We start from the raw sequence: 13887 nt of genomic DNA on the forward strand, positions 1-13887 counted from the left end.
AAAGATGGATATGCACACATAATTTTATCTGCATCTCTTCTAGCCAATCAGTCATGTGTCTCTATAGATAGAAGCAAAGGAGAAGATATATCATAGGTTTGGGAGCCTTTGCATGATGCAGTGAATGACTGGAGGCAAGCCAGGATCACATCTCTCACATCTTCATTTTCTCATCTGTTTGTTGAAGAGATTGGATCATATCAGTGATTCTCAACTGGCTAGGCAGGGATATCAGAATACCCTGGGGGTGCTTTATCAAGCTATACATGTTCCTTGGAAATTCCTGTACTTACAGAGGCAAAGAGGCTGAGACCCATGGCCCAGATAGAGCACTGATAGGGTCCCTTTGAGTTGAAACATTCCTTGATTCTGTCGTCTAAGGTTTTCCCAAGGATCCCCAGTTTGTGGATTATTCGGATTCGGAGTTTTTGCTTACTGTTACAGGCCTCAGCATGGTTTGGGAAATCCACTGTGGCCTCTCTACTCTCATTATTCGTGACCCCAGCAGCCCTTTACCTGCTGCTGCAGGGGGATATTGTAAGTAGGGGTGAGGGTGAGGGATGTTCCAAAAGAGAAGGGAGGAAAGAGGAAGGAGACCTTGGTTCATTGGACATGGCATTTTTTTCCTTACAGACTTTTTTTTGGATGCCTTTCACAACTCTGTCTTACCAGATGACCACCGGTCTATAAGAGAACAGCAAGGTTTATACAAGTTATTTATCCCTTCTTCCAAGAAGAATTTATTGTCATATTTTTAATATTCAAATAATCATTTTATTCAAGTAGGTGAAGTATCCAGTACATTAAAAAAAAATACCCCTCTTTTCAGATCAGCATTTACAAATCTTCCCTTTCTAATACTTCTGTTTTGAGTTGTTGTTTTTTTTTTTTTCCATATCCCCTACTCCCAAACCCTCTGTCCTGCTTGCCACTCAAGAGGTCTGTAAATTCCTGACACAAAATAAAACTGAAGGAATGCTTTCCCTCATTTAAGAGTAGTCAAAGTTAGAGTATCACAGCATAACATAGTGAAAAATGTTTTAACCTTTTTGGCTAATTTAAGAGTTATTAGTCATTGGGCTTCAAAGCTATTGCGTCTGGAATTGGTAATAGAAAGAAGTTCCAATTTAACAGTGATCACAATGGTTGTTAAGAGTTACTAAATTAGTTTTAAACGTTCTCACAAACACAAGCGTCTGACTTTTGAATGTTTTCCCGAACTTTTCTTCTGGTAAAGCTAATTTTAATGCTGTTTTTTCTTCTCCAGCCTCTTAGAATGGAAACTTTCTTTTGGAATAAAGGTACCTTTACAGAACTGCTAGATGGCCAGTTTAATAATTAGAATATTAGATTTTTTCTTTTCATTGAGTTTGTACTTCAGATAGTTTGTATTTCGTGTAGTATTTCGTTTTAGTAAGTGAACCCCTCTTCCCCCCCACCACAAAAGCTTATTTTTGACCTGATTTAAACACTTTGCCAGCACCCCACCCCCGCCTTCCACTTTTGGTCCTACATCTAAATTTCCAGAGAACACCCTTTTAAACTTCCAACTGGTTGTATTTGAAATCAACATGGGTTAAAGCGTTTGTTAAAACGTGGGGTTGGGTTTCTCTAACCAACTAACAGTTGGTAGAAGAACATAAATTTAATTAGTGACTAGCATTAAACAAATGTTCCTAATATTAAACACTGCCAGATGACCGAAACACTTCTGTCAGATTACCACGAGTGCCAGGGGGCCCACAGACGAATTTTCTACACAGTATATATTCTGTACCACACGTTTGGTGACTTCAGTAATTGGTCAAATGTAATTTAGGTAACAGTATGCCTAGGCTGTAAAAATCAAATTTTATTAGCCATATCACCAGGTGGATGAATGGTGGAGCTGATGGCAAAGAGTTTATAGCATTTAGCAGCTACACCTTTGACACATGAAATTCATAAATTGCCATAAAATACCTGCAAGGCCCTTCTCAAAAAGGACAGTGTCTGCTTTCCTATGATTAAATAATGTTTATTTTATTAACCAATATATTTTTTGCTTTCTTCTATTAAATGGGATTATGGAGTGGGGGTGAGAGAGGGTGTTCAAAAGATAAATAAAACACAGTTCTTGCTTGTTTGGAGGATTTAAAATTCTAATTGGGGAAGACAGGATTAACGCACCTGAAAGGTTAACTAATGTTACAAGAAAGTCAATGATTAAGTATTTGGTGAGTGTTGCAGAAAGCAAGCACAGGAGGAATTTAGCAGTGGGCTGGTGGGGTGGGGGGCTTGGGAGGGTGATCATGAGAGGCGTCAGGGAAAGCTCCGTGAACAAGGCAGGACTCGGTCTGGTTTTCAAAAACAGGGAGAAAGGCTAATAGAAAATTTTTCGGAAACAACCTAAATCACTTAGAATTCATGTCGTGACTCTCCATGTCAAGAATGGCTGCCTTCACCGTGGGTCAACTGTTGGCCTCCACTAGGTTTGTTTGCCCTTCATGAATGGTCTGGTGCCCTCTCTGCCAGGAGGACGTGAGTGTGAGTCCACGGACCAAGGCTGGGGCAAATCCAGGCAGTGGCTCTGGAAGTGGCACTAGGCTTTCTTGGGCAGGAACGATCCACATTTTCTCTGCGTGACCACCTTTCCCAACTGCTCAGACACCTCCCCCTTCCCTCCATTGTTTAAATGTTGTCCACGGAATAACAAGTTTAATTGAACAATAAAAGTGAGGCTTTTAAATCTACAATGAATCCCTATAAATAAATTCTCCGAGGAATTTTATGAAGCTGTTTAATGAAAAGTTTGATTAGAAACTATTAAAGAAAAATAGAATCGATGAAATTTCATCATTTAGTCCCACATTACAGTGGTGTCATTTTGATTTTTATTTACATTGAGATATTCAGAATAGAGTAAATATATCCTGGTTTTAATTAACTATCCTCCTTACTTGGGAAAGGTTATTTTAGGCTTGAAGGGTTTTGATAGCGTACCATCTGCTTTCTTCCGTGTGTTTTATTCAAGTCCCTTCCCTGCTTACAGCGCTGTGTAGTGTCTAAACCTATGACATAAGCATAAATTGAATCATATTAATGGCAGGTGATTGAAAAGCTTCAGCCTTGACATCCTGCCTGAATCCTTCTATCTTGTCAGTAACAGTGCTCTTAGAGGCAGTGTGATCTTTTCGCAGCACAAGAGAATTGACTATTTTTAAAACTAAAGCAACGGACTCCCCATGAAAGCATTGTGAAGACTGGTTGTATTGCACATGCAATTAGGAAATGAGATTATAATAATAATGAGGGGAAAGTGACATTATGAATGACAATTTTTTATAAAAATCTTCACCCTGCATGTAATTCCTGCCCCCACTGTCCTGTTAGAACCTCCTAACGTGAGGCATTCTTCGGCTATCCCCACCTTGCTTTTACCTTTTTATAATTTGATTCCTCTTTTGTAAAACACATACCATCGTTCATATTGTTACTATTGTCTGTGCTGTAGAGAAAACAGACATGTGCAAACAGTTGGTCTATTTTTCCTGTTAGAACAATTAAGTGTCCACCAGTTTGTAATGCACAATGTTTCCCTTAACACCACACGGATTGATGTCGCGTGTGCGAAGTGTTGACAGCTAAATCCAAACAGAGGCGTGCACAGTACAGTCGATAAATGGATAACTTTAAGGTACTTGCTTTTGTCAGAGAGATGTAAGGTGGGCCCAATATATATAAATGAGATGAAATTACTGCTAAAATGTGGGTTGAACTAACTGGATTAAGATATAGTTGATTAAAAAATAATAAAAGATAGTTTATTTTAGTCTGAATTTTGAACTGCAAAGAGACATAAGTCATGCTTCTAAGTTCTTCGGAGTCAGAGTGTGTGTGTGTGTGTGTGTGTGTGTGTGTGTCGGGGGCAGGAGGGGGTTGCTCCTTGACTGAGGAATGGGATGGGGTTAAAGGAAGGATGTGGTATTCTCCTGAAAAGAGCAGAGATGAGATGGGGTGCCGTCTTGACGTTTGGTCCATGTTAGGAAACCATGAACCCTGACCCTTAGGGAGAAGATGGCAACATCGGTATTAAAACATGTCTTTTGCTGCAGTGCAGGGAGGATAGCACAGTTTAGGGGGAAAGTGCTAGGCTTACAGATCCGCTAGGTATTAATCCAGGCTCACCTGCCTGATTTGCTCTTCCTCCAGGCAAATGAGGTGAGGCGCCTCCCTCATCCCACCTTTCACACTGGGTGGTAATAGCTCATCACCAGGCTCAGACTAAGTCTGTATTCACTTGATTTAAAAAAAAAAAAAAAAAAAAAAAACAAAACAGTCCTCATGATCAGTGAAGATTCTCTATTATTTCTAGGAGAATCTTAGGTCTTGGACAGCTTACAGTCATCCAAACCGATCTCGCTCTGTAAATAATAAAGGATCCATTTCTCTAAGGCTCTGGGACTCTTCCTAGAGCCTTCATGGAAAAGAAAAGTTTTCTACTTTTTACAATATGTTTTAAAGAAGCTTTTCTGACTCTGCCCTGAACTTTCCCTTTCTGTTTTCCTGTTGGGTGAAATAATGACATTTTAGACAAAAGAAGAAAAAGCCAAGGGAGGGAAGAAAACAAAAGAGGGGATGAAACCTTGACTTTTTATGAAGGAAAATTCAGGATGTGTAACATTATTTTGAAGCACAGAGGACGAGCTGGACTCTGCCTCTTCCCCTCTAAACATCACATGTTTTGCTGGAAATGAAAGGAAAGGCAGTTGTTTTGTTAAGGATCATGGGAATTTGTAAGTGAGTAAACATTTTTTTCCTTGCCAAAGTAGGTTTCATGGTCACAGTGGATTTTGATGATCAAATGGCCTTGTTCCTGGCCCCTGTCCACATTCAGCCTTGCGCTGCCTGCCTGCCTGCGGTGCCCACCGATCGCCCAGATGATAGCAAGGCAGATGTTTCTCTTTAACTGAAGCTGAGTGGGAAAGGAGTCAGGCTTCTTCTATACTGCAATTTATGCAGAAGTCCTTACCCTCCAGAGATCACTCTTGGGGGACTGCTTCGTCCTGGAAATTCTCTAGAGGTTCTGTTTATCATTAAAGAATGGTCTAACCAAGACCATGCTTGGTACCTTCTCTTTGTTGCATGTGCTGCCCAAGGAAGGACAGTGGAAGGTTGAAGTTCATCACACAGTGGGGTCAACTGAACCCAAATAAGCCTGCTGGTTGTGGTATATTGGATGTGCTCAGTAGTACATGTAATGATTCACATATGGTGTTGGCTTCCAGGACACTGGGACACAAAGAGGGCTGGGGAGCAGACCTTGGGCAGAGGTGTTGGAAGCTAGGGTACCATCTCTCTTAAGGGTTAATGACCAGAATTGTTATGTTGTTACTGTAAACTAATTTTCAGAGTCATGATATATGGAATGGGTCTGATTCGTGAATTTCTTTTCTATTTTTGGAACTTGGAAGGATACTTTAAAATAACTCTGGACTCCTTTTTGTAGCTTAGGGGACTCAATGGGTTATTAAAAACTATTTGGACTCATGGGTACAATAAACTCTTGTTCACTCCAGAAGAAAGGATTTGTGTCTATATTGGCTAATATTTCACCTAGCATTTCATTTAGAAAAGCAAGAAAGTTATATCCCATTACATTAGCAAGATCAACATATTCCTCTCTAGGGTGAAACAGATATTTTTATCAGTTCACACACACACACACACACACACACACACACACTATAGGAAAGAACCAGGTCATTGAAAAATCACAGGCAAAAGTGCTAGTTAGGGAAAGGGATGGGAGAATGAGGTTCAGAATAAGTATGTATTCACTTGATTTTTAAAATCCTCTTGATATCAAAGATACCCTCCAATCACCTTCATTGTATCCTGTCAAGGGAATTGGACTGATTAAAGTTCATTGGACTGCTGGAGAAGCTGTCTGGGGGTGCCGAGAGCCCACCACAGTGCCTGACACACAGTACATTCTTGTCCATTTATGCATTTCACCAATATCTATTATCTGTTCACACCTACTGTGTGCCCAGTATTGTTCTGGTCCCTGTGCACACAGTTGTGAACAAGACAGAAGAATTTATGCTCCTAGTAACCTTATAATGAGGGCTTTGGGGAGAGGCTTGGGAAAGTATGGGATAGCCATGGACCGTATGTCATGGATCTAGACCATACCTCATAGAGCTGTGGGGATTCAAGCACTTAGATGGTACATGGCACGTACTACTTAAGTACTTCTCATTAACTAAGTCTCCTTGTACCTCTTGCACCACCACCCAACACAGCCATAACCATGTATCGAGTCCATAGTAGTTCATCAAAAAACATTTACAGACTTATTTCATACCTATATAGACTCTTGGGGAAATGAGGTATCATTTACTACTAAAAATCATTCAACATCGGCTCATTCCAGAAATACTTGTTTGTTTGTCCTTCTGCATGGAATGTGTTTCCCCAGATATCTTGGGTCTGGCTCCTTTTCATCATTCCAGCCTCAGCTCAAATGTCTGCTCCCCAGAGAAGTCTTCTCTGACTTTCCCCTTTTTGCAAGTCTGGCTCCACCCCATCACCCAACATATAATTATCTTCCTGTAACTTATCACTATCTGAAATTAACTCTCTTATTTGTTTCTTTATATGTTTATAGTCTGTCTCCCCCATCCCCACCTGTGCTATAATGCAAGCTCTTTGAAAGCATGTTCACAACCGTGTATCCAGGGACCAGAACAAGACTGGGCACATAGAAGGTGTGTAATAAATATCAGTTAAAAGAGTGAATGGATACATGCATATCATGTGTCAATACCATTGCTCTTTGCCATTTTGCAGATAAGGACACTTAAGCAACAGCAAAGTTCCATGGCTATCAAGTGGCAAAACCAGGGTTTGAACCTAGACGGTCTGGCTCAGTATCCAGGCTTTTACCAGTTACACTAGATTGCCTTTCAGCTTGGACCAGGCTCAGAAAGATCTCTCCAGCTTCCTGAGATCTGGCTACCTAGAAACAGATAACTGATCACCAGCTCTCTAGATAATGAAGGCTCAGTGGGTTCTGTAGGATTTAGAGAGATCGATGTGGGGAAGGGAAAGATCATAATGATGCAAAATCTGAAAACCATTGGATGGGATCAGGAAACTTTGATAGCCAGGCACCGTCCTGGCTTGTCTGTATTACACCAGCCTCCCTGATTGAGCCTTTGCTGCCTTGTGGTCTCTTCCACACACCAGCCAGACGGATGCTTCCCATCTCAGAAACAAGCAGAAGCAGATAAAAATATAGAGCCCTGTAAGAGCTGCAGGTTGAAAGGAGCAGAGCGTAAACTGCCCCGTGTTCTCATGGGCTCTTTCTGAGGCATGGGGTTGCGACGCTGACAGGACTTTGATTGTACACCTCTCTCTAATTTTCTGCTTAGAACGCGTTGGCTTTCCCAACTTGGCATCCTCCCTTAATGAAAAAATTATAGGTCTAATTTCAAAAAATGAAATGTATGCAAGCTTTCCTGCTTCTGTCACTTCTTTATTCCTGTAGCACATAAATCATTTCCCTTTTTAAAATTAAATTTCGCTTGCCATGATTTGGTAATGGGTTTTCGAAGGAGGCAGAGCAGCCAGGCTCTTGGCACAGGCGCGGGCTCCGCTGCCTGCTCAGGAAATCTTCTCATTGCTGGCTGGCGAGGGCCTCGATTCCATCATCTGGGCTTTATGCTCCCTTTGGAAATTGCCTAGAAATTCTCTCCCTTAGAATCTCTTTTCTGAACGGCCTTTTTGGCTCTCCAGTTGCCATCATGGAGGACTGAAGAACAGATGGGATTTGGGCAGAAAAAGACTGGTACCTTCTAATGCTTCTGGGTGCTTACATTCATTCATTGAGCACCGGCTCTGTTTACGGCAGAACTCCAGGCATTGTTGGGATGTTGGTCTCTGCCGTCAAGATGCTTAAAAATCAACTTGGCCAAGATAAGACGTAGAGTAATGGGCCACTACAAATCTTATTGTGATTTTCTTAAGAATTCTGCTTCTTGGGATGCTTGGGTGGCTCAGTGGTTGAGCGTCTGCCTCTGGCCCTGGGTGTGATCCCGGGGTCCTGGGATGGAGTCCCGCATTGGGCTCCCCATCGGGAACCTGCTTCTCCCTCTGCCTACCTGTCTGCCTGTCTCTGTGGCTCTTATGAACAAATAAATAAAATCTTTAAAATAAAAAAGAATTCTGCATCTTATCATGAGCGGCCTGATAACATAGTTTCTGCAGGATCACAGATCTAGCATGTTGTCAAAGTTAGCAACCCCCACCCTGGTCCCCTGACCCTGGAGAACATACTTTTCCACCCCAAAGTGAGAGGGGCATGGGGCTAAGATTCAGGACTTATTTTGATGTTCAGAGGAGATAATATCTGCCAAGGTTTACAAATGGGAAAGCTTTGCCACATGGTGGACACCGCGAGGAAGTCCACTAAGGGCTAACTAGAGGAGGCCAAACTGTAGGCGCCCCTGGAGTTAAAGGATGTAAAAGAGGCCTCTGAGAGGAAGTGGATCTTCAACCGGACCTTGAGGGAGTCAACAAAAAGAAGGAAGTTATTTCAGGTGAGGAGGTGGAAAATACTCCAGACTTTGAAGCTCAAAGAAAGGTTGTTTCCTCTGCCATTTTTAGCTGTCAACATAGACATTTAAAACACACGCACATGCACACACGCATACACACAACACAACAAAACAAAACAAAACAGCCTCTGCAAGCAAAACTTTTTTCTTCCTAGAAGATGTCACCTTCCCCTGAGGGAGCCAGGTGCCCCTGAGTCCTTCTCCCAGAGGCCCCGTTGTGGTTAGAACCCAGGGGAAGCCTCTTGGAGGAAAAATCAACTTGTCTCTTATTAAATTGGAAATTTCCCCTTGGGCCTATAAGAAGGAAAGGGAGGGATGCATCAACTTTGCAGTGGAGGGTAAAGGAGTGGAGTGCCTCGTTGTTTTCCTGGGTGTTTAAGGGGAGGCTTCTAGGTTGAAATTGTAGCTTCTGAGGAATCATCTAGAACACTGTTCACTCTGTGTCCTCCTTCTGTGCTCCTCAGTACTTTTCCAAAGTTGCTTTTTTTTTTTTTTTTTTTTTTTTTTTCCGCTTGGTATTAAAGTTAATGGATTCTATTGCATTTCTCTTCCCTAGACTCTAAGCTTCTACAGGGGGTAAGAATCATGCCTGACTCACCTCTGCATCTTCCACATATGTTTGTGGAAATAATATAAAAACCCTGCTAAATTACAGAAGGCTTCAAATCATCATTTTATCTCCTTTCTTAGAGTCAAGTATTTCTTGACCTCAATCTTTAAGGTTTAGCTCATTGCCAGTTGATTTAATTCTCCAGGGAAGGTATCTAACTCAAAGGAAATTTTTCTCAACATTTATTCACCTCTTCAAACCAGAGGAAAGTTCTTCATAAACTGGTCAAGATCTTCGGTTGAGATTATTAGTTTGTTAGGATGTTTAATAGATCCTGGGATCTGCACAGGCTAGAAAGGTGTTCTCTGAGGAAGTCAAGCAGCATCCGTAAGTCGAGGCAAGTGGTAGCCTGTATCTAGAAGTCACCACACTGATTGATCTTAATAGTCTGTAACCTACAGATTTCTGAATTCAGTGTGAAAACCAAGGAACGGTGTCAGTCATTAGCATATAGGACATTGACAAGTTCCAAGGAAACGTGGACTATATGGATCTGGAAATAATAGAGATCACAGTTCAGGCTGGAATCGTTCGGAAAGTGTTGAGAAAAAAAGGACTTAGCCAGTTTAATGTTCATTATTAGGAAGATTACTTGCTGGGTGGCACTTACACCTGAAGGATACTTTGTGGAGCATTGACTTGCTCCGTGGTATTTGTAGATGAGGATGAGGCCTTCTGTCTCTCAGGAGAGCTCCATGGAGGAGAGCTCCGCCTTTGGCCGAGGCAACTTCACAACACACAGAGTTGAACAGGTCACGCTTTCTTCGTCACAGCTCCAGACATGAACATTAGGTCTTTAAAATAATAGATAAGCTATTTTAGCAAAGATACCACACACGGGGTGCCTGGGTGGCTCAGTCAGTGAAGCGTCTGCCTTCAGCTCAGGTCATGATCCCGGGGTCCTAAGATCGAGAGCCACGTCGGGCTCCCTGCTCCATGGGAGGTCTGCTTCTCTCTCTCTCCTCACCCCCTGCTTGTGCTCTCTTTCGATATCTCCTTCTCAGATAAAACCTTAAAAAAAAAAAAAAAAGATGCTACACACAGTGCCAGAAACTATACTGCCCCGTCCCCAGCACAGACACCTTCCAAAAGTGAAAGGATGTTGGTAAAAGTGTGTTCTTCTGAGGTTTGTCTTTATCACCATCCAGATGACAGGTCCCATTCTATTGAGAATTCGTTCTATACCATAGTTGTTGAAAGAAAGGCAATCGGAATGTGTCAGGACTAGATCAAAGGGGACAATTGGGAGCCCTCATGAAGTGGTCTTGCTGACCATTGGCACCCTTGTCATGGGCCAGGGCTGGGATGAGAAGTGGCCTCTGAAAGCAGAGAGACTGTGGCTTCTCTGCTCCCAACCCCGGTAGCTACTCAGCCCACCCTCAGCCTGGCCATGAACAACTCAGGAGAGGAATGTCCATCACGTGGATGAGTGTCCCTCCTACTTTTCAAATGGTCTTTACCCCGTCTTCAATGCCTTGCCCCAGAACTACCTTGTATAACCTCCAGGACCAGCGTCCATGACCCTACTGGGCAGTTGAAGAACTGATTTGGGAAAGTCAGTAGCTAAACGTGAATGCAGTGGTGATAAGACCACAATGGGCTTGGACACCCCCTTCTCAGTCTGCGCTCTTGAGGCCGTTCCCCCGAATGGGGCCCAGTCCTGAAGGGCATGGCCTCACAGCTGCGAGGTGTGTGCAACAAACCCTCATCAACCAGGATCTTCAGTCAACCAGATGCTACCTATTTCTCTTCCCCTTTGTACAATGTGTCAAGGAGGGAAAAAATAAAAAACAGCTCTTATGTTTTTCAAAATATTTTTCTCATTATCAAATTATTGCCATTATATAAAGGATAATAATAATAATAATAATAATAATTAATAATAGTTGCCACTCTTCTGTGAGCATGTGTACCATATGTTGGGCCTTATGCTAAGTCCTTTATGCACATGATCTCACTTACTCCTTAAAGTGCCCCTGGAAGGAATCTCATATTAACCATCACTTCACAGGGAAGGAAGCAGAAGCTAAGAAAGGTCACATCAGCCCAAAGTCACACGGCCCATAAGTGGTCAGGCTGGATTCCAGATCAGGTCTGTCTAGCTTCAAAGCTGGTATGCTTATCCACTCTTTGATATTGCCTCCCTAACTATCGTCAGTAATCTCATCAGAGTTTATCAATTCCTTCCAGACTTTTTCCAAAGTGTTTTTATTTACTGGAGAACATTTTATATATGCAATTGTTACATCTTAAAATTTTAGTCATTAAAAAATAAACACTCCCCTATATTATTATGGACAGTTTTACAAGCACCATGTTAACGGTTACATAATACTGCACCAAATGACTTTATCAGAGTTTACATAATCCTTTTCTATTAGAAGTTTGTTTTCGTTTCTTCTAGGGTTTTTAGTGTTGTTGCTTTAATGTATAATGTATAATGTATAATTAACACTGTAATGAACATCTTTATATATAAAACCATCAGCATTTTGATGGTTTCTTTGGGATAAATTCCAAGAATCTCTTATTGCCAAAATTATTTTCCTTCTGAGCAATAGCAGAGCCGTGGGCAAAGCAGAGCCAGCTCTGCGCTTACTCAATTGGCCCTTTCTACTGGATCTTCTTCAGCTACCGCTGAGGACGCTGAGAACCCAGTGTTCAGAATGAAAATCCAGAGTTTCTGTGTGGCTCTAAAGCACAACAGGAAAGAATCTCTTCAATGAATACTTGGGGGGGGGGGGGGAGGCTTAGGCAAGAAAGTGAGCTCAGGCAAAGATTTTCAGTCTCCTGAAAAATTCACTAAAACTTTGATTTTTAGCCTCTGACCTCCTGAATTTGAATGGCCAACATCCTGTCACTGGTATATTAATCTTACTTGATGCACACTGAAGATTGAGACTTGATGCTATAGGGACACCTAGAGTTGTAGCTGGTGGTAGGGGTGATGGGGAATGGAAGTTGGCAGTGTAATGACTACCGCCAGCCAGCTCCTCCTTGCTTCATTGCTTCCACCCAGGTGTGATGCTGGGACAGCTGAACCATGATTGTGCTGATGTGCTAGAGTGTGGTGACAAGTAGCAACAGAAGGTAGGGTATGTTCCCTGGGCAGTCACAGGCCCAGGTAAAAGGCCTCGCCTTAAGTAAAAGTGCAGAGCCCTGTGGCTCAGTCAGTTAGTATGTGGTTCTTAATCCCCACTCAGGTCTCCATCTCAGTCAGGGTGGTGAGTTTGAGCCCCACATTAGGGTCCATGCTGAGTGTGGAGCCTACTTAAGGAAAAAAATGTGCAGAGCTATGATTTTAGAAGCATACACTCTAGTGCTATTAATTACCCAGAAATTAAGAAAAAACACAATGTACCAGAAAGGACACTTGACTGGGAGTCAGGAGAACTGGGTTCAGAATCTGACCCTCTTACCAAATAGGGAGCTTCAGCAGCTCAGTTAACTCCAAGTTTCCAGTGTTACACATAAAATGGAAGATTGGACTAGATTTCTGAGCTTTTTTGAATCTTAGCCCGATTTGAGAATGTGAAGAAAGCTACTGAATCTTCTTCTTATGAAAATGTGCATCATTGTCATCATTATCATCATGGTTTTGAACAATGTTAGCAAAAATGAACATATCAAACAAATACAGGAAATCCGCATATATTTTTCAAGACTTGTCCACTCTGTACAGTCTTAGATTATGAACTTTTACACCAGGTGATCTTTCAGTTCCCTTTCTGTTCTCACATACTTGCACTCTGTCTACAAAAATAATGATTTGTAACAATTCTCTGTCAACTTTATATATGGTTAAGTAGGACAACTCATTTCCTGAGAATTCTGGTTAATTAAAAAATAAAATAACCAACTTGTACCTTTTATTGAGAGCATACTATGTGTCAGGCACCATGTTAGGTGCCTAACCATAGTCTGTGTCCCTAAATGCTATCTATTTAATGAATCCTTATATTTTATATGATTAATCACTTCAATGGAAAGTTTAGGGAAGCCAGCTTCCACACGTACCAAGCACTTAGTACATACATCAACTCCTTAAATTCTCACAATACTTTGAGGTAGGTAGTGTCCCTGTTTTGCAGATGAAAAAAATTGAGCTTCAGAGCCATTTAAGAGGAAGTCATCCAACAATAGTCAGGTGGTGGAGCTGGGATTCAAACCCAGCTCTGTACTTTACAGCCAGTGCTCTTCTGGGGTGTTCAGTGTGGCTCTTTGTAGTAAACTGTCAGCCCCACTGATTCACGTAAATAACAATTGCAAGAGTCCAACCTGTGCTCAAAAAAGAAAAAAAGTCCCCGTGGAAGTAGCTGAGTACATTCTTTACATTCACCTGCACAGTGTGTGTTTCCCTGCCCCCTGGACAGTCGCCTTGGGATGATTCCTGTGAGTTTAAGCACGGTCGGTCCCTTCGGCCTTCCCTGACACAGACTGAGCACCTGCTGTAGGTGAGGTGTGACATGGGAAGCCCGGGGAGTAGGTTTGGCTTGTGCCCATTGTGGGCAGCAAGCCCAGGGTTCCCTCAGCGCGCACGGGGTCCCTTCTTACACTGGGCTAAATAGGGCAAACCCTGACCCCTGGGTCACATCTGGCCCATCGCCGTCTTCAAGAGTTTTATTGGAGCCCTGCCAGTCTACACTCATACACTCCTGTCCGATCCACGACTGT

The 13887-nt window shown here is 42.2% G+C and overlaps 1 protein-coding gene across 1 annotated transcript in view; it reads left to right on the forward strand.

Annotated features, from left to right (window-relative positions):
- Positions 1–13887, forward strand: part of ARID5B (AT-rich interaction domain 5B) — a 174232-nt gene that overhangs the window by 87980 nt on the left and 72365 nt on the right. The window lies entirely within an intron of this gene.

This window comes from Canis lupus, chromosome 4, assembly GCF_011100685.1.
Source record: "Canis lupus familiaris isolate Mischka breed German Shepherd chromosome 4, alternate assembly UU_Cfam_GSD_1.0, whole genome shotgun sequence".
NCBI lineage: Eukaryota > Metazoa > Chordata > Mammalia > Carnivora > Canidae > Canis > Canis lupus.